This window comes from Sminthopsis crassicaudata, chromosome 2, assembly GCF_048593235.1.
Source record: "Sminthopsis crassicaudata isolate SCR6 chromosome 2, ASM4859323v1, whole genome shotgun sequence".
In the NCBI taxonomy this organism is placed as follows: Eukaryota; Metazoa; Chordata; class Mammalia; order Dasyuromorphia; family Dasyuridae; genus Sminthopsis; species Sminthopsis crassicaudata.
Window position 1 is genome coordinate 1,677,382 of NC_133618.1, and position 24,592 is coordinate 1,701,973.

The window sequence follows — 24,592 nt, forward strand, 5'->3', positions numbered from 1 at the left end:
CTCTTCCTTCCCAAGAAGAGGCTTGCCCATAATTCAGAAGGAATACTCCCAATTAATTAATCAATTAATTAAATCAAATCAATAAAAATCAAATAATCAATCAAAATGACCCAAGCTTGGGTCATTTCCCTGATTTCTTGTGAACACTATCAAAGCTGCCAAGTCATCGATTCGAGTTTTGCTGGCTTTGATGCTCCCTCCCCCAAGCCTCGTGTGGGGTCTGCTGCCCATTTTCATGTCCCACTTGCTGGGCGGGCTGTCACAGGGAGGACTGGGAGGTGGGGAGGAGGGCCATGGCTCCCAGGAGCACTGCTACGGGAGGGCCCCTCCCAGGCCTGGGTGTTGGTGAAATGTGCACATCACAATGCTGGAAGGCTGGAGAGCATTTCCAAGTCTAATTGCTGTAAATCTCTTGCTAACACATTTTTCAGTGAGATTTCAACAACTCTCAAAACCTTTCACTTTGAAAATATTGCAATTCCATGTTTCCTTTCTTCAAAACACCAAGGGGAAGAGGCACCAGGAAAAGCGGGCATCCCTTCACACTTTCTCCTCCTGAACGAGATTCTGTGGCTGCTGAGACTCTATCTGGGGCCCTCGGTGCCCGTGGGGACGTGCTTTCCCCCTGGGGTGCCTTTTTTCCTCTGCCTGCTTGAGCTTCCTCAGCTTCCCCCCAGAATTCTCTTCTTAGAGCACTTTCCCGGGAGAGATCCCGTGGCTTCTTCCAGCCAAGATTCCCTCCCTTCCACCCTGGGACAAGCCTGGGGAGTGTACGAAGGGGTCTGACCAGAGTCTCCTCACTTCGCCCCGGACTGCCCAGAGGGACAGCGATTCCTTCTCTAAGGGCGCCAGGCTGGGGACCAGTCACAGTCCTTGGTGTGTCTCCTTCTCCTCAGAAAACATTGACAAAGGATGGAGTGTCCGGTTAACCTGAGGCTTCCCAAGGTGGGGACCTGGCCCAGCTTTGCAACCCACAGACCACACCTGGAAAGCAATTCAGCTAAAAGAGCAAACACAGGCCTGAGGTCGGCTCCACGATGAAGTGTTTCCTCTGGAATATTTCCCACCCACGCCAGCAACATTTCTCCACACAGTGAGATAAGGACCGCCTCCATCCTGTCTTCAGACACGGTTCCATCAGTCTGTGGGTCTGGCCACAAGGGCAGCTGCTCGGTGCCCGCCCTTAAAGGCACACACGATGCCACCCCAGGCCCATCCCCCAGTGTATCCAAGCCCTTTGGTGCAAGGGTCAGCCAGAGGCCCCGTATTCAGGAAGAACCCCTAGAATGGGAAAGTCAAGGACTGATAACAAATTGTTGAGCCGGCAACTTTAGTGAAGGGAGGAGAAAAGCATTGAAAGGAAAAATGGCTTTTTGAGCATGAGCTTGGGTGTTTTCTTGGATGACTGAAGAAAATGAAGTTGTCAGTTGGAGGAACTCTAAATAGTTTGAAGCTGACTGATCGCCGCAGCTTTCATTAATAATAAATGCCCCGGGGTGGGCTGACGGCGTCATTGGGAATTACTGTGGAGATGGAAGGATGTTGTCATTTACGCGGTGAGAAGGGAGTACGGCACCCAGCTCGGATCCCAAACGTTTTCCACACCTGTCTGGGTGCTGTCATGTCCTTCAAACCCTCCCCCTGCTTCCGGAAGTCCAAACGTGGTCATGGCCAAGCCCGAGGCGGGATTAGCGGCCAAGGAGCAGCGTTAGCTCTGGGACAGCTGGACAAGTCCGGACTTCCTCGTGACCCCTCCTGGACAACTCCAGAGCTCACAGTCAGGCTCTTGGGCAGGTCAGAATTTGTGCTGGCAAGAACTTTGGCTGTCCAAAGACCTCTCCTTTGATCCATGCTGAAACAGGCCCGGAGAGGGCAAGGACTGTTCCCAAAGCCACCCGGGCATTTGTGGGATACCTGCGACCATGCTCAGGGGCGCTGACCCCGCGGGGCTTTCTGCTTCCCAAACCACTGATTTGGAAGAGGATCCTCGGGGGGATGAGCCAGAAGTCGGGCTGTGCCGGCTAGAAGTGGGAAGACCAGGTGTTGGAGTAGGAGAACATAAAAGCAGTGTGGGCACAGTCTCCATTTTCTTTGCCTTACATAGTGGAATGCAGAGAAGCTGAAATGCACCAGAACCAATATTGCTTCTTTTTCACTCCCCATCGGCCTCTGTCCTTTCACTTTGGAAGCCAGGCTTTGGGGAAGGGGAGCCCCTTTGAGTATTAGCCTGTGCCCCAGACAGTCCCTGCTGACCCAGGAGGGGACAAAGGAGCCTGCGGGCTGATAGACGAGGAGCCCTTGGGACCCAGAGAACGACCCAACTGAAGAGATGCTTTTTCTGGGTTTCCAGGACGCAGGCAGCTTTTCTCCCACTTGTTCATCTCTAGTGGCTATGAGGATGTCCAGAAATATCCCTCCTGAAACCTGAAGATCCCTGCGAAGGCTCTTCTCGGACCAGCTGGTTTCTGGGAAGAAGTGTAGCTACCTGGAGGGGGTTATTAAAGAGCTGAAAATAGCTCCTTCTCTTGAAGAAATGTGACCTGGCTTCTGAGGACCTACTAATCACTCCCTCTCCACCCCGAGAAGTTGTACAAAAGGAGGAGGATTTTCACTCAGAAGGGAAGGTCAGGCAGGATTTGTAAAGTGGTACCACCTTGAAGGGCTAGAATCAGGAGCACCGGGGAGGGGAGCTGCAAAGAGTTGAAGTCAATAAGAAAAATATAAACAATTTAAAAATATATATAAAACTTTTCTAATCAGGAATCTCCCCTGGAGTCTGATGGACTTCTTCGGGAGGTAGTTAGCTTCCCCTCACTGGAAAGCTTCACCCTACTTGGCAGCTATATCATTTTATATTAGGGATAGGGATGGGGTCTGGAGCCGGGATTGGTCCAGAGAACAGGCTGATTAAGAAATATTAATGCAGTTTGGTGCTTTTTCTGCAACTTATACTCTTGGAGACTTCCTGGGGGCCAAGGACACACAGACAATGCGTGTCAGAGACCGGGTAACTCAGGCTTCCTGGCTCCCAAGCTAGCTCACAGTCATTCCTCTAGAGTTATCCAAAGCCAGGAAGCTGACAGGGGGCCTTTAGGGATAAGAATCACAGTCCAGTAAAATAACACTCTCACCCTGCTGATGGCTGGTGGGTCAGCATTTATGATTTATTTCTGTGTGATGAGCACTGAATGTTAAGCTGCTCAGGTGAAAAGACCTCAGTTGTCTGAGCCTATCATCTCCTGCTAAGAGCAGCATGTTTTCTGGGGAAAAGCTGCCAGTGGCCGGGCCAAGTATCCCCATCGACCCAAAATGTGGACCAGCACAAGGCATCTTCCACCTCCTGCTGCCAGCCCAGGCTCCCAGCTTCTATGCTGAGAACCTCCAATGCAAAGAAAATCAACTTTTTCTTTTACTTTAGGACCCCTGTCCTGGGGCACCTGTTCTCTGAAGGTATCGAGTCATTGCCCTCCATTTACACTGGGCCACACGTTTTACACCCCAATGACTCTGACCTCATATAGACCATTATTCCAACCCTATCCCCCCCCACCTGATTTCTCAATCCTATCCCTCACAGTCCTTGCTCCATAGCAAAATGTCAACTTCCCCACTCAAAACTTCTACACCGAGCCCTTCTGCTGTGCCCTCCAGAATGCTTGTTCCCTAGACAACAAACTTCTTTTTATCTTAAATGGTTTATCTTGCACTCCTTCCTCTAGCTCTTACTGAGACCGGTCTTCCCCTGATGATGTAGCCTCCCCGGGCCACCTTATCTAGCAGTGACCCACCTTCACTCATTCTTCTTAGCTCACTGCCTGCGGGGAAGGATCAGAGTCCTCCTTGCTCCTCATGGCCACTTCCGAATTCTTCCTCTACCTCCATTTCTCCATCACCTCTACTTCTTTCAGGTGCTTGCTGTGCATATCTCCCACCCAATCACAATTCTGGTAAATGTCTGCAGACCCCACCGCAAGATACTCCTTTCTTAATGGGTTGTATACCTGCAACTATTGCTTTTCTCCCCCCCAACTCCTGCTTTCATACTAGGGGTCTTCTATGTATTATGTATCCATATCTACCCATCTATCATCTATCTATCTATCTATCTATCTATCTATCTATCTATCTGTGTGTATTTATATGTATATGTACACACACACACACACACACACACACACACACATATATATATATATATATATATATATATATATATATATATATATATATATATATATATATATATATATATATATATATATATATATATATATATATATATATATGTATTGTCCCTCAAATTAACTCATCATTCAAGTCCTCAGACTACTCACCTCGCACAAGTTACTCTCCACTCCACTTCACTTGCACATGATGATGATGATGCTCCTTATCTTTTCTTCACCCACATGTGCCAGTTCTCTGAGCAAGATTTCCGATAAAGCTTGATCTGACTCCGAATAGTTGTTCCCCTCTCCTCTGCCTTCCCTTAAAGGCCCTGCCATTTTATGATTTTACTATTTCACAATTTTGCTATTTGATAATTTTAGTGTTATTATTTTACTGTTCACCTGTTTCATGGTTTTATCACTTTACCATTTTACTATTTTACCTACCTCAAAGTCCTATGGAATGGCCTCCTGATGAAGCAGCTGCTTTGGAAGCTGTAGTCTCAATCCTGCCCACCGCCATGGGGTATAGGGCCATCTTCTTACTGGACTAAAACAGCAATGGGATTTGACATCCCCCTGTTTGAGAGCCTTCTTAAGGATTGTACTGTTTACCTCCTGGCATGAGAAAGGGTCTGGAAAGCGTGCCCTTATTGTCTGTTTCACTTATCCCTTAACAAGTGGGGATCCTTCCCGATATTTGCAATGCAAAAAACTGGTAAAAAAACATTTGTAAAGATGATTCTACACAGGTACATGGGATGTTCTTGTGCTTATGAACAAGAAAAAATCCAATAGTCCTGAAAGATGAACAGTTCTTAATTGCAAGAGAACCTAGCAGATATTATAAGCACATGGCAGCCCTGAGTGAAAGAAGACTGGTGAATAAAGTTGGAGCTGGAAACGCAATTCTTTCTGCAGTGGCTGCCGTGATTGTGAGGGCTGAGAAGCTGGCACGGGGGTTTGAAATCAAAACTAATCTAGTCAACAAGCAAGTCAACAAGACATGAATGACAGGCTGGTAACAATGTGATTGTCATTTACAGATGGTGTCACGATCAGTGTGTATGCTTCTGTCATGACAAATCCTGATGGGGTCAAACCATGAAGACCTGGGGACTCTCATCATCCATATGCTAAGCTTGTAATTCTAGGTGACGTTAAGCCAGAGTAGGTACAGACTATCGGACAAGACAGGTAGGAATGGGTTGGAAAAGCAAAAGTCACGGTCATGTATTACTGAAGATTTGTGTGTTTCTGATCTTCTCATCACCCACACTGTCTTTTATTTACCTAAACACAACAAAGCTTTGTAGATGCACATTTATAGCAAGCATGGGCGTTAATAGATTATATCATTATAAGGAGAAGAGGGAGATAGGATGTGAGAGGGACAAAGGTTATTTGTGGAAAAGTGTTAGACTTGTTTAACAAAGGCAGTGGGTAGAATAAAGAATCGGAGGACAAAGGACAAAGGACAAAGTCAAAGGAAATGGTAGAAAAAGATGTTGGGAAGGACAATAGTGAGTAAAAATAGGATGCAGGGAAATTCACCAAAAGTAATTATTACTTTGAATGTGAATGGGATGAACTCACCCATAAAACAGAGATGGACAGCAGAATAGATTAAAATAAAAATTCAAGAATAAGATTTATTATGCTTCAGACGATGCAAAAAACACAGAGGTAGCAATTATGATCCCAAAGTTATGGCTAAAATAGAGTTAATTAAAAGATATAAACAAGGTAACTAGTCAATGAAGCACTATCAGTACTGAACCTATATGCATCAAACATTATAGCATTTCTCTCTCTCTCTCTCTTTCTCTCTCTCTCTCTCTCTCTCTCTCTCTCTCTCTCTCTATCTATCTAAAGTTAAATGAATTACAGATGGAAATAGATAGCAGTACCTTAAGAGTGGGTGACTTTAATCTCCTCTCAGAACTAAATAAAACTAGAAAAAAATATAAGAATTCAAAGAAGTGAACAGAATATTAGATAAACTTGATATGATAAATATCTGAAGATAAATAAATGGAAATTTTTCTCAATTGTTCACAGTACCTGTATAAAGACTGATCAAATATTAGGGAATAATTTTTAATAGTTAAAAGTAGAAAAGCAAAAAACATAAAAAGTATCTTTTTAAGGCCACAGTTCAATAAATGTTATATTTAATAAGGAGCCATGGAAACATAGATTAAAAGCTAGCTGGAGATCAAATAACCTAATCTTAAAGAATGAGTGGGTTAAAGAACAAATCATAGAAACAATCAATAATTTAATTAAAGAGAACGACAATGAAGCATCATATCAAAACCTATGGGATGCAGGAAAGGCAGTGGTCAGAAGAAAATTTATATCTCTAAATCTTTACAGAAGAATGAGCCAATAAATTGAATAGTCAAGTAAAAAAAAAAACCAGGAAAAGAACAAATTCCCCAACTGAAGAGTAAATTAATTGGAATCCTAAAATTTAAAAGTGAGATGAATAAAAACAAGTGTAAAAATATCACTGAATCAATAAACAAAACCAGGAGTTGATTTTGTAGAAACAAAAACAAGACAATGAAATAGATAAAACATCAGTTAATTAGACTTTTAAAAAAGAGAAAGAAGAAAACCAAATCGCTACTAAAAATGAAAAGGAAAAATGAAGATGAAATTAAGACAATTATAACGAGTTATTTTGCCCAATAGTATGCCAATAAATTTAACAATTTAAGTGAAATGGAAGAATATCCACAAAAATACAAATTGTCTGAATTAGCAGAAGATGAAATTATCAGTACTGATTATGTTAAATAAATGTCAAATTCAATATATGTATATATATATATTTATATAGTTATCTTGCTACACAAGAAAAATCAGATTAAGAAGTAAAAAAGAAACTGGGAAAGAAAACAAAATGCAAGCAAACACAACAAAAAGAGTGAGAATAAAGCAGTAATTATTAAAATTATCTGATACTGGCTAAACAATAGAAAGATAGTTCAATGGAATAGAATACACATATAATTTACAGCAGCAAATAAATATAGCAATGTTGAATTTGACAAATATAATGGCTTAAAATTTTAGAATTTAAGAATTCATTATTTGGTAAAAAAAAAAAAATAATAATAATAATAATAATTGGGACAACTGGAAAGCAGCATGTCAGAAATCGAGTCCAGACCAATACCTTACACTATTTGCCAAGATGAGGTCAAAATGCACACATGATCTGGATATAAAAAGAAATATTACAAGAAAATTTGACTAACATAAAACATGGCACTTATGAGATTTATAAATAGGTGACTGATTTATGAATAAATAAGTGATAGAAGGCAGAGTGAGATGTAAAATGGATAATTTATATTTCATTAAATTAAAAAGGTTTTGTATGAATAAAACAAACAGTCAAGATCAGAAGGAAAGCAGAAAATTGGGGAAACATTTAATAGGCAGTTTCTTAGAAAAAAGTCTTAGATCTCAAATATATAATGAACTTTGTAAAATCTATAGGAATATGCATCATTTTCCAATTGATAAATGATCAAAGGATATGAACAGGCAGTTTTCTAATGAAGACATCCAAACAATTTATAGCCATATGATAAATGCTCTTAATCATTATTGATTAGAAAAATGCAAATTTAAACAACCTTGAAATATCTTTCCCCATCTATCAAATTGGCTAAAATGATTGACGGATAAAGTGACGAATGTTGAAAGGAGTATGGAAAAATTGGGACATTAATTCACCGTTGGTGGAACTGTCAATTGATCCAATCATTCTAGAGCACATGCACACACACATACATCCATACATGTGATTTGTGTCTACTAATAATCATCTCTAGAATGGAGAAGAAAGCAGAAAAAATAAATTTATAAGATAACTTTATTATATTCAAATGGAATAAGTTGTACATAATAGATTTGCAATTTTTATATATAATCATCTTTATTATTATTATTCTACCATGTTATGGAAAGGCTCATTTATTGCATAAATTAAAAGTAAAATAAATATTTATATTTTAAAATCAGTGATCTCAATGGATGATGTACTTCTTTGAGTGTAAACAGTTGGTTATTGACTTGAAGAGAAAGCTGAGCCAACACACACAAGGTTGACCACAGCGGAGCTGAAAAGGAGTAACAGCTTTCAGAGATTTGGTGGGCAGGACTACACTTACTCATCTGGCCAGGGCACTAACAAACATTGGTTTGATGAGGATAATCAGGGATTTCGGAAGAATTCAGAATGAAAAACGAGAACTCTACAGGTCGAGCAGCACGGTAGTCCATTTAAATCTAAAAAGACTATGTTTAACTCCATCTTTGAAAGATTATTTTTGGCTCAATAGGAAGCAAATGAAATTCAGTTTTAAGCTGAAAGGAGCAGACAGCCAAAACATTTTTTATGATGCCCTGAAGGTTATTTATGGACCAACCACTTTTGGTGTATCTCAATCAGCAGTTATTGAGCCGCACTGATCAGTTATAAGGATTCTGGAGACATGGTTGAATACTTCCATTGCGTTCTCAGCAGACCATTATTAACTATTATTGAATCCACTGACTTCCACCTGAAGAAGGTTTTGAATGCCATTAGGTTCCTTTCATGTATAAAAGCATCTGGTGCTGATTCTATTCCAGCTGTGATTTTCTTTCTTTTTTTCTTTTTTATTTTATTCTATTTTTGCTTTTTAAAAGCTTTTTATTTGACCAAATACATGAAAAATAGTTTTCCATAATAGCTTTTTTATCTTTTTTATTTTTTATGAAAGGTTTTTAATTTTCACAATATGTGCATAGATAATTCTGCAACATTAGCCCTTGCAAAACCTTGTGTTCCAGCCCCCCCCTTCTCCCGCTCTCCCTCCCCTAAATGGCAAATAGTCTAATATATGTTAAGCAGGGTAGAAATATATGTTCAATCCAATATATGCATACATAATTATGCAATTATTTTGTTGTACAAGAAAAATCAAATCAAACCAGAAAAGAAAATGAAGAAGAAAATAAGATGCAAGCAAACAACAACAAAAAGAGAGAGATTGCCAAGCTGTGACCCACACTCAGTCCCCACCGCCTCTCTCTGGGGGCACATGACCACTGGGATTCTGCACTGATTAAAGCCAGCTCTGGAACCCTGACAGACGTGTCCCTTCCTTCTGTCCCAGAGACAGACAGCCAAAGAGGAACACCTTTCACCTTGTGCACCCTTGCCCGTGATCCTCGGTCTGCCTCCGGGACTCGGGCAGCCCCTGCGGACCTCTCCTCTCCCTCCAGGATGTCCCCTGGGACTGGGCTGTGACCTGAGCTCCAGGGCAGAGAGGTCTAGAATTCTGCAGGCCGGACCAGGACTGATCCCTGGGGCCGCCGTGGAGGCAGGACCGGGCCACAGTGGGGAGCATCCTGACGGAGGCTCTGAATGAGCAGGAAAACAAGAGCCGCCTTTTCATGTCTTCCCTCTCCGTATCCGCCCTCGCTGAGAGCCACTGTCCTCCTCCACATCCTTCCCCAGCATGCTCCATTTCCTCCTGCCTCTCGCTGGCCATCCATTATGCACAGAAGCACTCCAGCCTGGCCTCCCCCTCACCCGGGCCCTTATTCCTTCTAGACAAAGATCAGACCCCATCTTGTGCAGAAAGCCTTTGCCGCTCCCTCAGCTCGCACCCCCGGGGGCAAGCAGGGCCGGAAAGCCCAAGTCCGTTCCTTGGGGAGCCTAGAACCAATGTTCCACTTGTGTGCGGTGTTGGGCCACTCCCCAGGAGGCCGCTGGAGAACCGTCCAGAACATGGAGAGGGTGACCCAGATTTCCAAGAGCGGCCCCCGGGGTCCCTTCTTTCAGTGACGGATTCTGACTCCTGACCTCCGGCTCACACCTCTGGGCATGTGAGGGTGGATTGGGGAGGGCCAGAGTGGAGCAGACTGGGTCCCCCGTGCCCGCTGCCCTCCCCCCAATCTCCGTGCTAAAGGAGAGGCTCCCGGGCAGCATTTCCACCGTCTCAACCACTTGGAAATGATCTGTCAGCTTGAACTGAGAAGGGAACGTTAGCACAACCTTTTGCGATCAACTCAAGTTAAAAAAAATCTTTCCGGTAATTATGCTTCTTAAATTAGTGTTTTTAACATGTAGCTCAGAATATCACAAGGACAAGCTGAGAAGTGCAGACAGTAGCAGGAGCCGCTCCTGCGGCTTCCTGAGGAGACCCAGCTGCAAAGCAACGAGGGCTGGGGTCCGGAGGGCGACGGGGGCTCCTGCCCCAACCCCAGGGAAGAGGGGGCGTGGGGGACAGGAGGGGGGACAGCCAGGGCAGCCTTCCTCTGAGGAAGGAGTCTCCAGTCTGGCCCCTAGAAACTGCAAGGCCAAGTTCTCCCTACTCTGACATTCCGGGGACCGGGACTGCTGGGGAGAGGGGAGAGGGCTTCTGGGAACACAAGGCCTGGGAGACTTGGGGGTGACGCTGACCGGAAAGGAAAGCCCCGGTGTGATCGGCGCTCCCACAGATTATTCACCTTTATTTTGGGGAGCGGGTCTAAAGCAAAGGCTGCTCCTCTGCCTTGTAGGATTGTAGGGCTCTGCAAGGGGAGGGAGACCCGACAGCAACGCCAACTGCTCTCGCATTATGACAGGAGCCGATGGACTCTGGGAGCACCCCACATCCTTTGTATGGGTTTTGGGGTCACCTCATGTACTTTGTGTAGGTTGGAGGTCACCCCACGTCCTTTGTATGGGTTTTGGGGTATACCTCACATAGTTTCTATAGATTTGGGGGTCACCCCACATCCTTTGTATGGGTTTGGGCGAACACCTCAATACTTTGTATAGATTTGGAGGTCACCTCACACACTTTGTATGGGTTTTGGGGTACACCTCACATAGTTTCTATAGATTTGGGGGTCACCTCACACACTTTGTAGGGGGTTTGGGGTACACCTCACATAGTTTCTATAGATTTGGGGGTCACCCCACATCCTTTGTATGGGTTTGGGCGAACACCTCAATACTTTGTATAGATTTGGGGGTCACCTCACACACTTTGTAGGGGGTTTGGGGTACACCTCACATAGTTTCTATAGATTTGGGGGTCACCCCACATCCTTTGTATGGGTTTGGGCGAACACCTCAATACTTTGTATAGATTTGGGGGTCACCTCACACACTTTGTAGGGGGTTTGGGGGCCTCTATGGTTCCTTGGAATCTTCCATCGGTGAGATAAAGGCTGCCCCACCCACACTTGATGCTGAGGTTCTTCTATCGCCCCAGAACCCAACAACGGGTGTAAGAAATCTGCCCCTACAGTCAAAGAGCTTCCCCAGATGAACCCCCTTCTCCACCTCCGTTGTCTATGCAGCCCCAGGCCCAGATTCCTGCCCCCCCCCCCCCAGCCGGCTCATGCTTTGAGAACCAAGAAGACGAGCTGGGTAAAGGGAGAAAGCAAAGCCCATAGACAAACACCCTGGGGCTAATGAGGAAGTGCTGGGCCGGCTTTAGCTCATTTCAGGCCTCATTTGCAGTCCCTGGATTGGGCCCCGCCCCCCCAGGGCCGCCATCACTTGCACTTGGCAGCTATGGTCTCCCTGGGTCTCAATGCCCCCCTGACCTTTCGCTCCAGTTCTGGATGGAAGGCGCTTCCAGGGCTGGGTCTGCAACTACCCCCTCCCCCGGGAAAGTTCAGACCTCTGTCCTAGTATCCCACAGCCCCGTGCCCTGCCTTCCCTCCACCAGAGAGGAGACCCTGGGGGGGGAGGATTAGACTCAGGGTCCCAAAATGTCTGTCCTGGAAGAGACCACCGAGATCACGTGCTGGGCAGTCCTTGTCTCGCAGTGGGCGGGGGGAGTCATGTCCGGGGGCGGCCTGGACTAGCTGGTCTCCGAGAACACGCTCAGAACTCTGGGACACCTTGTCCAACAGCCTCGGAGCGGGCCGTGAGCCCCCGCGCCCGCACTGAGAGGCTGGAGCCAGGGAGCTCGCCCTGACCCTTCCTGGCACAGACAAGGGGAGAGGGGAAAGGGGAGAGCGACTGGGGCTGCTCCAGCTGGGCCCATGGGGGCCGGGCAGGGTGAGGACCTGACACCGGAGCCTCAGGGCCCCGAGAGACAGAGCTCGGGCTGCCCCTTTATTCTCTTGGCCGACAGCGCGGATCCTGGGTCTTTCACTTATTCAAAGGATCCCTTATTCATTCAATCATTTATTGGACATTTAATTCGTTCCTTCACTCTTTCCATCGGTTGTTCACTCATCCTTTGATTCCTTCAGGGACCCCGCCGTTTTTACATTGGTTCATTCATTCACTCACTAACCAACAAACGCGGATTGTCGGAGAAAACGTATTTAAATAACGCTTTAATGTTTGCCAAACGTTTCACGTGTGTCGTCCCGTTTATAAAACAACCTGGGGGGGGGGGTTCTATCTTTGTTTTAGCTTCTGGCCTCCAATGGAGGCTGGATTTTGCCTGGAGAGAACGGGCAGGAAGGTTCTGGGGGAGGCGGGGAGGGCCGTCGCCCCAACATCTGCCGGGTACGATGCCGCGCTGCCCGCCTCCGGGTGGGATGGCGTGGCGGGGAGCGCGCCCTCTGCAGAGCGCTGGGAGAAGAAGTCCCAATGCCCTCTGGGTCCGTGCTTCTCTCTGAGCTGGCAGTGCCAGGGGGCGACCATGGAGTCGCTAGGACCCCCAATGGCCCCGGGGGGAGGGCGTTGGGACCCTGACAGCACTGAGGGAGGGCGCTGGGACCCCCAATGGCCCCGGGGGAGGGCGTTGGGACCCCTGACAGCACTGGGGGAGGGCGCTGGGACCCCCAATGGCCCGGGGGAGGGCGTTGGGACCCCTGACAGCACTGGGGGAGGGCGCTGGGACCCCCAATGGCCCGGGGGAGGGTGTTGGGACCCCTGACAGCACTGGGGGAGGGTGCTAGGACCCCCAATGGCCCGGGGGAGGGCGCTGGGACCCCCGATGGCACTGGGGGAGGGCGCTGGGACTCCCAATGGCCCGGGGGAGGGCGCTGGGACCCCTGACATCACTGGGGGAGGGCGCTGGGACCCCCAATGGCCCGGGGGAGGGCGTTGGGACCCCTGACAGCACTGGGGGAGGGCGCTGGGACCCCCAATGGCCCAGGGGAGGGCGTTGGGACCCCTGACAGCACTGGGGGAGGGTGCTAGGACCCCCAATGGCCCGGGGGAGGGCGCTGGGACCCCCGATGGCACTGGGGGAGGGCGCTGGGACTCCCAATGGCCCGGGGGAGGGCGCTGGGACCCCTGACATCACTGGGGGAGGGCGCTGGGACCCCCAATGGCCCGGGGGAGGGCGTTGGGACCCCTGACAGCACTGGGGGAGGGCGCTGGGACCCCCAATGGCCCGGGGGAGGGCGTTGGGACCCCTGACAGCATCGGGGGAGATGGCCGGCGGTCTCCCGTCTCCTTCCAAGGCCGGCACGTGAAGCATGCTCTGGGATCCAATTTCCCCCACACGGGCCCCAGAGCCTCAACGCTCCGGGCAGCGTCGGGTGAAATCAGGGGGCGCGAGGTCTCGGCCCAGAGCGCCGTCTGTCTCAGATCATGGGAGAGACTGTTCTGGAGATAAATGGCCCCGTAAAATGGCGTTTGGTAGGAGAACTGCTCGAGGCGGCCCCTCTGGGGCATTCACGGGCCCCAGAAAGCGGCTCTTCCCACTGGGGCTCTCCGGGTACAGCGGGGCTCCCCAGGCTCCCTCGGGAGAGACCCCGAGCTTTGGAGCTGAGAGGGAGCCCAAGGAGCGGGAACTTCACCGTGACATCACCTCTGGAAACTTCCCCCTCAGAGACGCTGGTTCTGCCCCCAAGACCAGGGCTACTCTCCTTTCCAGCCTGGCGTGTTCGTGCAGACCAGTCGCCCTGCCCCCTTCTTCCCTCCCAGCTGCCTGAACTGATGGCCCCGCGACAGAGACCCGAGGCCCGAGGCTGCCTCCTGGAAACCCTCCGCTCCTCACAAGGGCCCCTTCCTCCGGAGCTGGTTTCTCCACGATCCCCAGGGAGGGGCCAGGCTCCCCCCCCCAGGAGGCAGAACAGTAACCGGACAGAGCACGGCCGGGCTTCAGCTGCGGCCACTTCCAAGCTGCGGGATGCCAGCGGGCATGGCCTCCGGGAGCTCTCCCATTAACCGCCCGGGGTCTGGACACCAAAGGAAATGCCCCCAAGTGGAGATCGGGGTTAAAGGTGCTTTTCCATCGTAGTTATAGACATTCTCTGGTGTTATCATAATTCTATAACAATTACACAAGATTTATATATTTATTATATGTAATTATAAACACATCTTATATAGTTAGAACAACAATAACTGAGTGGCGGCCGCCGCTGGCACCCCAGGCGGTGGGAGCAGGAGCTTCCGCCTCTGGGCGCGGTGGGCGCTCACAAGCCCCGCCTGCTCACTCACGAGGCGGGCTAGCCCATGTCCTTGTGCCCCCGGCCCGCGGGCTCCCCGAGCTGCTTTTCCACATCTTCGGGCGCTCCTTGCTCTCAGTCCTTCAATCCCACAAGCGGACTCAAGATCCGGGACAACTCGCCAAACCCAGACGGGAAAATGGGGGCGACCTCTCCCCAGGGTCCTCGAGTTCCCCAGGCCCCTCCCGATAATCCGGGAGCTTTTCTCCTCATCTCTCACAAGCGCAGAGAAGTGCAGGGGCCGGGGAGGGCCAGGGAGGGCCAGGGAGGGCCGGGAGCCGCCTGGGAGCCAGGGAGGACACAGAATGTGCGAGCGTGTGCATGGGCACTATCATGGGCCACAACCCTTCCCTGGGCGGCCCTTTGGCCTCCGACCCCTGCACGATGAAGGCCCGGCCCGTGACAAGGTGCCTCTGCTGTCCTGTCTGAAGCATCGGGCCCGGCCCGAGCCCGGCTTCAATTCTTATAGATTTGAGTTCATTCTCTGTTTAAAAAATGAGGCCTTTACTAACCCTTGAATGTAAAATTGTTTTCCCAATGTATTGCTTCCCTTCTAATCTTGTCTGCATTAGTTTTGTTTGTACAAAACCTTTTTAACTTAATATAACAAAAATTACCTATTTGGTGGTCACTAATGAGTTCCAGTTCTTCTGTGGTCACAAATTCCTCCCTTCTCCCCAGGGCGGAGCCTCTGAAGAACGTTAGTTTTAATGAAAAATTCGAGTTCTTCTGCCGTGAGCTCCCTCTTTGCCCCCTCGCTCGCATGTCCCAGAACTCTGCTTGGTTTTCCCTTGGGGATGCCATAACGCTTCTCCCTGTCAGAGTCCCAGCTTCTACCTGTGTCTTTCCCCCTCCTTCCCCCCCTTACCCCAACCTCTAAGGTTCTGGTTCCCCTCGCCTCATGCCTGCAGAGGTTCTGGGTCTGCTTGGTGTCGAAGAGAATCTTGACTCCATCCCCCCACCTGTGAGCGCTTGCTCAGGCTCTGCTCTGAGCTCCGGTGCCTTGGTTTTCTATGGGATCTCCACAGGATCCATAAGCATCTCTGGGCAGCTGGATCCAAGCACACACCCAGGCCTGATTTCTCTGGCGCTCCGGACCCACAGCCTCGCTTTCCTATGGAACATCTCCGTTGGATGCAGCGTGGGTACGCTAGCCTTCTCCCCAAACCCTCCTCTGCCGACCTTCCCTGCCTCTGCCCGGGGAGCCGCCTTCCTCCAGGCTTGAAGAAACAGAGTTTGGAGTCTCAGATCGTGACTCCCAGAGGGAGTGCCCCGCCCCCGGGCATCCGGGCAGAGAGTAACCATGGGGAGATTACCCGGCGGCCCCCCAAGGAGGTCTGTGCCCACAGATGGGGCACTTTCTCCCTGTGGGACGGCTCCAGGCGGAGAAGGGTGCCAGCCTTGCCCCAGCCAGCTTGCCCCTGTCCGCACATCCCGCTCATTGACAGTTCCGGTCTCATGCACAGGATGGATTAGTGACTTCTCCCGGAGCATATTTGAACTGGGTAATGATGCCAGACAGAAAAGTGCTTTTTCTTTAAACAGAATCTTCCCCATTAGCATTGGCATCCATGCCCGGCTCTCAGTCACCGAGGGGAGGAGAGAAAAGCCGAGAAAACTCAACTCTCGTGCCCTGGATTAGCTCTAATTGATTCTGGAGATTTGGCGCCCCAGTCCCCAAAGGTTAACCCAGGCAGACACGCTCCACAAAGAAGCGATTCCTCTCCCCGTGGTGCTGATGGCAGTGCCATCCCCGGGCACAGCGGCCCTTTATTCCAGCAATCCCCAAACTCCAAGTCCCCTCAAAGCTGGGCTTTACCTCACTGTTGCTGGGTCTCTGAATGTGTGGGCACGGAGCTGAGACCCGTGGCACCTGCCCTAAGGGACTGCCCGGCATGCCCAGAGCGCCCTCCCTGTTATTGTGAATGTGGGCATTGGGTCCATGGTCAGAGGCCATGTTCAGGCTAATGAGCAAAAGAGATGGGGAGCTGTGAAGGACGAGGACCCGGGCGCCCTTGGCAGTGCCAGGGAACAAAGCTGGCAGGAACTTAGGGTCTTCCTTTCAGGAGGTGGAACCCTTCCAGGTGTTGTGCAGAGAACATGGGTTTAGAGCAGGAGGTCCGGGAGGGGATCCCCGTTCTGCATCCCAGGGTGTCCTGGGCAGCGGGACTCGGCCTAGACTTCTGACCTCCCCTCTCGGCGGGGGGCAAAAAGCAGCAGCTTCCACTTCGTCCAGACTCCAAGAGCTGGAGCCTTGGCTGACGGCCATTTCCTGAGAATTACGGCTCACTCGTGCGCGGTGTTTGAGGTGACTTCGCTCCCGGCTTCCAGGTCATGAGGCTGGGCTGCTGGAAAGGCGAGAAGCTTCTCCAGGGGCAGCCAATGGCAGTCACTGTGTCCTGGAAAACCCACGCGCATCCCCCAAGTATGAGCCATCTTGCTTCCAGCACAAACCACTGGCTTCTCGGGGGGGATTCCTGCCCCTGCTAGGGAGAGGGGACCAGGAAGAGCCTGGACATGGCCCCTGAGGACCCGCTGCGGGAGCAGGATTCGCCCAGTCTGAGGAAGACAGCAGGGGTTGGGGCCGAGGGTGTGGGGGGATTGGGGGCGAAGGTGTGGGGGACGTGAGAACTGTCTTCAAGATCAGCTACCTCCTCTCTGCCTCCATCCTCTCTCCCCTCCTCCTCCTCCTCCTTCCTTCCTTCTTCTATATTAATGGGATCTCTTCCCTCTCCTCTCCATTTTTATTGCTTTTATCACTACTGACCTAAAAGCCCACCGAGGGGGCAGAAGGCTGCTCTCGGTGCATGAGCCCGGAGTCCCCCTCCGGCACACAGTGACTGGGAGACGCCCGAGGGGCGCGTGAGCCCTGCAGCACCTGCACGGGACCCAAGGCTTACCCACGAGCCTCCGGTGTCCCTCAGAGGCCTCCAGGAGCACAGAAGCCCAGCGCCCCCAGCTCACACACCTCCTCCGCCCCCGGGCAGCGGGGCCCCCACATGGAGCTGGAGAGGATGAGATCCTTGTTTTAAGGGACTGATCTTCTGCCTTTGGGAGCTGCCTCAGGCCCTGTTCATTCCTCCCTTCAGCCTGGGCGGAAGCTGGGAGAGGGAGGGCAGCGGAGGAGGGAGATCTGGGTCTTCTCTGAGATGTCCGTGCTGGTCTGGGGGCTCCAGACTTGCAGACACAGGCAGGACCGTTCTCCCTCTGGGGGCGTTCCCAGGCTGGTTTTAGTACAGACAGAGAGCCACGGGCACCGGAACCCACGGGCACAAATGGAAGCCAGCTTGTTACACAGGCAACCAAGGGGGGGATTCTGCCCCAGCTCCCCAGGCTTAGCTCTTGTGGGGTCTGGGGGTAAGTGCCCCCCCAAAGGCCAGCGCCCTTGCCCCTGGAGGCCAGTGCCCTCCCCCTGGAGGCCGGCGCCCTTCCCCCCTTCCCCCTGGAGGCCAGTGCCCTCCCCCTAGAGGCCGGCGCCCTTCCCCCCTTCCCCCAGAGGCTGGCACCCCACCTGAGGCCCTTCTTGCCATCGAGGCGCTTCAGGGGTCTGACTCCCTGCCCCGGGAGAGGGGCTTCCTCCTCCTGGGCTTAAATCACCGAGTGATGATTTTCTCAGAGCTCTGAGTCTTCCTCTGGAAGCTGAAAACCCTATCAGGGCTGTGATTTATTAAGTGAATGAGCGAGTGGAAATGAACAGGCTGGCACCGATTTGTCCCACAGGCAGCCGATGATGAAAAATGGTCCCTGCGTGCCCGGGCGCCCTCGGGCCGGTTCCCCACAAGCCGGGCTTTCTCTAGAGATTCAGGCCAGTCGGAGACGGCGGGCCCCGAGGGCTGGCCGGGGCTCCAAGGCCGTGGGGGGCCGGGGGAGTCTCTGGGGCTCCTGGTCCAACACCGTGGGTGTGAGAAGGACGTGGAAGAAGAGGAAAGGGACCGTCTGGAGCAAATTCGAAACCACAGCGTCCCAAGGGGTCCCAGGAGCCGCCCGGCCGGGCCTGGAGCAGCCCGGGACTCGCCGCTTATTGGGCTTCAGACGCCCGGGACCACGGCCACACGGGGCTGGGCTGGGCTGCGTCCCGCCCCCCCTCGTGCCACGGACCTCTCCTGGGACCGCCACCTGCCCCAGCCTGATTTTGGGTGGGCTCCGAGGCTGTGAAATTTTAGAGTCATTCCTTAGTCGTATTTGGAGGCGGTTGGAGGAAGACTCGGACGGGCTCTGGGTCTTCCATGCCCTTGCTCTGCCTCCTGCTTTTCTGGGCTTCGGCTGAACCCCCCGAACAGGGAAATCGCTGCCGTTCGAGGGAGCGGAAGCCCTAAATGTAGAGAAAGTTTTCCGCCCCTCTCTGACCCGACTCCGTTATGGCCAGTTCTGGGCCCAGGGGAGATGGGGCCTCTTCCCCTTTTTCAAAGAACCGAAAATTCCCCCTCCCCCTACTCTAAATGCCCTGGTTCCGCCAAGCAATTTGTCTTTCTCTCCAGAATGGCGTCGGGGGCTCCCGGTCACCCTCCTGAGGATGCTCCAGCTGCTCCCCGTCTGCCCTCCCTGGGACACGAAACGCTTCTGCCAGCCCGGGCAGGGGCCGGCAGGACCACGGGACTGTCTGCCCCGCCCGAACCCCGGCCGGCGGCGCTGAGCGAGGGGGTCGTGGGGGGGGGGGGGCTCGTCCGTGCGGGGCCGGATGGACAAGCTGGGAGATGGGTGTTCTTGTGAGAGCGAAGAGGAAGAGGGTTCGGAGACCCTTCGGGGGCGCTGGGAGCCCGACGCAGAGTGAGGCCGGAGACCCAGGACAGACTCAGCCCCGAGAGTCCTGGGACAGCGGCCTTGTTTCTGCTCTCCTCGCCCTCAGACCACTCCCAGCTGCCCTCCCGCTCCGGGATCTCCGGCTCCAGCGCTGTCCAGCCGCGGCCCCTCCCTCCCCCTCCCCCGCAAAGTGGATCTCTGGAACGGAAGCGGCATGTTCATTCGTCCGCTCTACAGGACCAGTAATTCAATCCGGGCCGTTCCGGGCAGGAATATCATGTGGAAATGAGCTCTTTAGTCTATCATGGAAGCCCCGCTTTGTGTCTCTTACAAGGCCAATTAGTGCATTATTTTAGCTTCCTCTGAACCATTAAGAAAATGTGTTTGGGCCAAGACTACATGTCTCCGCGTCCTTCCCGACTCCTCCTCGTGGATCGGCACTCAGGGAGCTGCAAGTGCCCCCCCTTCCTTATCTGCACCTGCTACCTTGTCCCCAGGCCGGGGACCGGCCCAAACCGCACTGTCCGTCACGGATGCTGGGGCGGGGGATGCCCGGATGTCCCAGCACCATGGGAGCTCCTTAAAAGGAACAGAGTGAGGGCGGCCTGGCCTCTGCCCGGCAGCTCCTGTGAATCGCTGCTGCATCCCGTTCTGAACGTCCACGGGCCTCCCTTACGGACGTGACCCGGAGTTAGCAGGAATCAGACAGCCTCGGACAGCCTCAGAGAGACAGCCTCAGAAAGACAGCCTCGGACAGACAGCCTCAGACAGACAGCCTCAGAAAGACAGCCTCGGACAGACAGCCTCAGACAGCCTCAGAAAGACAGCCTCGGACAGACAGCCTCGGACAGACAGCCTCAGAAAGACAGCCTCGGACAGACAGCCTCAGACAGACAGCCTCAGACAGTCTCAGACAGACAGCCTCAGACAGACAGCCTCAGACAGACAGCCTCAGAGAGACAGCCTCAGACAGACAGCCTCGGACAGACAGCCTCAGACAGACAGCCTCAGAGAGACAGCCTCAGAGAGACAGCCTCAGAAAGACAGCCTCGGACAGACAGCCTCGGACAGACAGCCTCAGACAGACAGCCTCAGAAAGACAGCCTCGGACAGACAGCCTCAGACAGCCTCAGAAAGACAGCCTCGGACAGACAGCCTCGGACAGACAGCCTCAGAAAGACAGCCTCGGACAGACAGCCTCAGACAGACAGCCTCAGACAGTCTCAGACAGACAGCCTCAGACAGACAGCCTCAGACAGACAGCCTCAGAGAGACAGCCTCAGACAGACAGCCTCGGACAGACAGCCTCAGACAGACAGCCTCAGAGAGACAGCCTCAGAGAGACAGCCTCAGAAAGACAGCCTCGGACAGACAGCCTCAGACAGACAGCCTCAGAAAGACAGCCTCGGACAGACAGCCTCAGACAGCCTCAGAAAGACAGCCTCGGACAGACAGCCTCGGACAGACAGCCTCAGAAAGACAGCCTCGGACAGACAGCCTCAGACAGCCTCAGAAAGACAGCCTCGGACAGACAGCCTCGGACAGACAGCCTCAGAAAGACAGCCTCGGACAGACAGCCTCAGAAAGACAGCCTCAGACAGACAGCCTCAGACAGACAGCCTCAGACAGACAGCCTCAGACAGCCTCAGACAGACAGCCTCAGAAAGACAGCCTCAGACAGACAGCCTCAGACAGCCTCAGACAGACAGCCTCGGACAGACAGCCTCAGACAGCCTCAGACAGACAGCCTCAGACAGACAGCCTCAGACAGACAGTCTCAGACAGACAGCCTCAGACAGACAGCCTCAGACAGACAGCCTCAGACAGACAGCCTCAGACAGACAGCCTCGGACAGACAGCCTCAGACAGACAGCCTCAGAAAGACAGCCTCGGACAGACAGCCTCAGACAGCCTCAGAAAGACAGCCTCGGACAGACAGCCTCGGACAGACAGCCTCAGAAAGACAGCCTCGGACAGACAGCCTCAGACAGACAGCCTCAGACAGCCTCAGACAGACAGCCTCAGAAAGACAGCCTCAGACAGACAGCCTCAGACAGCCTCAGACAGACAGCCTCGGACAGACAGCCTCAGACAGCCTCAGACAGACAGCCTCGGACAGACAGCCTCAGACAGACAGCCTCAGACAGCCTCAGACAGACAGCCTCAGAAAGACAGCCTCAGACAGACAGCCTCAGACAGACAGCCTCAGACAGACAGCCTCAGACAGACAGTCTCAGACAGACAGCCTCAGACAGACAGCCTCAGACAGACAGCCTCAGACAGACAGCCTCAGACAGACAGCCTCAGACAGACAGCCTCAGAAAGACAGCCTCGGACAGACAGCCTCAGACAGCCTCAGAAAGACAGCCTCAGAAAGACAGCCTCAGACAGACAGCCTCAGAAAGACAGCCTCGGACAGACAGCCTCAGACAGACAGCCTCAGACAGCCTCAGACAGACAGCCTCAGAAAGACAGCCTCAGACAGACAGCCTCAGACAGCCTCAGACAGACAGCCTCGGACAGACAGCCTCAGACAGCCTCAGACAGACAGCCTCAGACAGACAGCCTCAGACAGACAGTCTCAGACAGACAGCCTCAGACAGACAGCCTCAGAAAGACAGCCTCGGACAGACAGCCTCAGACAGACAGCCTCAGACAGCCTCAGACAGACAGTCTCAGACAGACAGCCTCAGACAGACAGCCTCAGACAGACAGCCTCAGACAGACAGCCTCAGACAGCCTCAGACAGACAGTCTCAGACAGACAGCCTCAGACAGACAGCCTCAGACAGACAGCCTCGGACAGACAGCCTCAGACAGCCTCAGACAGACAGTCTCAGACAGACAGCCTCAGACAGACAGCCTCAGACAGACAGCCTCGGACAGACAGCCTCGGACAGACAGCCTCAGACAGCCTCAGACAGCCTCAGACAGCCTCAGACAGACAGCCTCAGAGAGACAGCCTCAGACAGACAGCCTCAGACAGCCTCAGACAGACAGCCTCGGACAGACAGCCTCAGACAGACAGCCTCAGACAGCCTCAGACAGACAGCCTCAGACAGACAGCCTCAGACAGACAGCCTCGGACAGACAGCCTCAGACAGACAGCCTCGGACAGACAGCCTCGGAGAGACAGCCTCAGACAGACAGCCTCAGACAGACAGCCTCGGACAGACAGCCTCAGACAGACAGCCTCAGACAGACAGCCTCAGACAGCCTCAGACAGACAGCCTCGGACAGACAGCCTCAGACAGACAGCCTCAGACAGACAGCCTCGGACAGACAGCCTCAGACAGACAGCCTCGGACAGACAGCCTCAGACAGCCTTACTGACTCCCAGCTGGTAACTTTCTCTTGCTTCATCTCTCGTCTTTGGGGTTTTCCCTGCTTACACTCTGACTTACACACTCACACTCAGACTTACACACTCATTCACATACCACACTCACACTTACACACACTCACACTCACACACCCACACTCAGACTTACACACTCACACTCAGACTTACATACGCACACACCCACACTCAGACTTACACACTCACACTCAGACTTACACACTCACTCACACACGCACACTCAGACTTACACACTCACACTCAGACTCACATACTGACACACACTCACTCACACACCCACACTCAGACTTACACACTCACACTTACACACTCACTCACACACCCACACTCAGACTTACACACCCACACTCAGACTTACACACTCACTCACACTCACACGCACTCACACTCAGACTTACACACTGACACTTACACACTCACATTCTGACTTACACACTCACTCACACTCACACGCACTCACACTCAGACTTACACACTGACACTTACACACTCACACTCAGACTTACTCACACTCACACACTCACACTCAGACTTACACACTCACACTCAGTCTCACATACTGACACTTACACACTCACTCACACACCTACACTCAGACTTACACACTCACACTCAGACTTACACACTCACACTCACACACCCACACTCAGACTTACACACTCACACTCACACTTACCCACTCACATAGACACACTCAGACCTACACAAACACACACACACACACACACACACACACACACACACACACACACTTACTCCTTACACACACAGTCACACATTTTCTTCAGAGCTCTGGGTGTGGGACCTGCCTAATAATGTCAGACTCTTGCGCTGTTGGTTCCTTTGCTGCTGTGTTTTTTGGAAGGTTTGGGTTGTTTTGCCTTGGTTTTTATTCTTCTAGGATGAAACTAGACAATAAATCAATCAACAAATGCACATTAAATACTCACCCGCGTGGGCCAGACACTGACAAAGAGGCGGAGCCGGCTCTCTCAGGGAGGAGCCTCCCGGCCGTCCAGGAGGAGCGATGGAGCTGTGGGCAACGAGCCACAGAGGACCCCCTTCCCGCGGTGGGGGAGGGCACCGGGAGGGTGAAATTCCTTAGAGTCAGAGAGCAATCGGCCGTGAGGGGCTGGGGGAGAATGAGGAGTCAAGGGTGATGGTTACCACATCAGCAACCCCATAGTAATCACGGGAGTTCATGTAGTGATTTAATGTTGGCAAAGCCCTTCACCGACACTGCCTCATTCGGCCCTGTGACAATTCTTGGAAAAGAGGAACTGTTGTTATCTCCATTTTACAGAAGAAGAAACTGATTGCACGAGAAAGAAGCTCGGTCACGTCTGGGGGTTTAGCTCAGCCCTTCCGGACTGGGCCCTGAACAAGCCCAGTGTGGCCTCTGGGAGGGAAGGAAGCGCCCCTCTGACAGGGGCAGGGGGATCAGGAAGAAAGGGTTCAGGGCGCGAGGGATGATGGGGCCCCGAGCTCCATTCCAGTGGCCAGGTGCGGGGATTCTGTGGTGGAAAGGTTCTGGAGTCTCAGACAGCTTCTAGAGGCACTGGATTGTTTAGGGAGAAGGCCACTGGCCTCTGCCCCCATCTCACATTCTGTGGCCACATCTAAGAGGGGCTCTGGCAGGTGGAGGCGAGTCCGGAGAAGGGCCGGTCCCTGGAGCCCGGGCCGAGAGAACTGCCTGGGGGAGCTGGGGACGTGAGGCCAAAAGGAATGTCCTGGGAGCCGAGGCATGGTCCCTGGCTCCCTGCGGAGAGCCCCAGGCTTGTCCCCTTTGGGGCCAGAACTTAGGAGCAGGACCAGGGGGGCAGTCAGACCCTGGGGAGACTACTGGAGACTTCCAGATGTCCCGGAGGGGAGGAGGATGCCCTGGGTCCGCACACTTT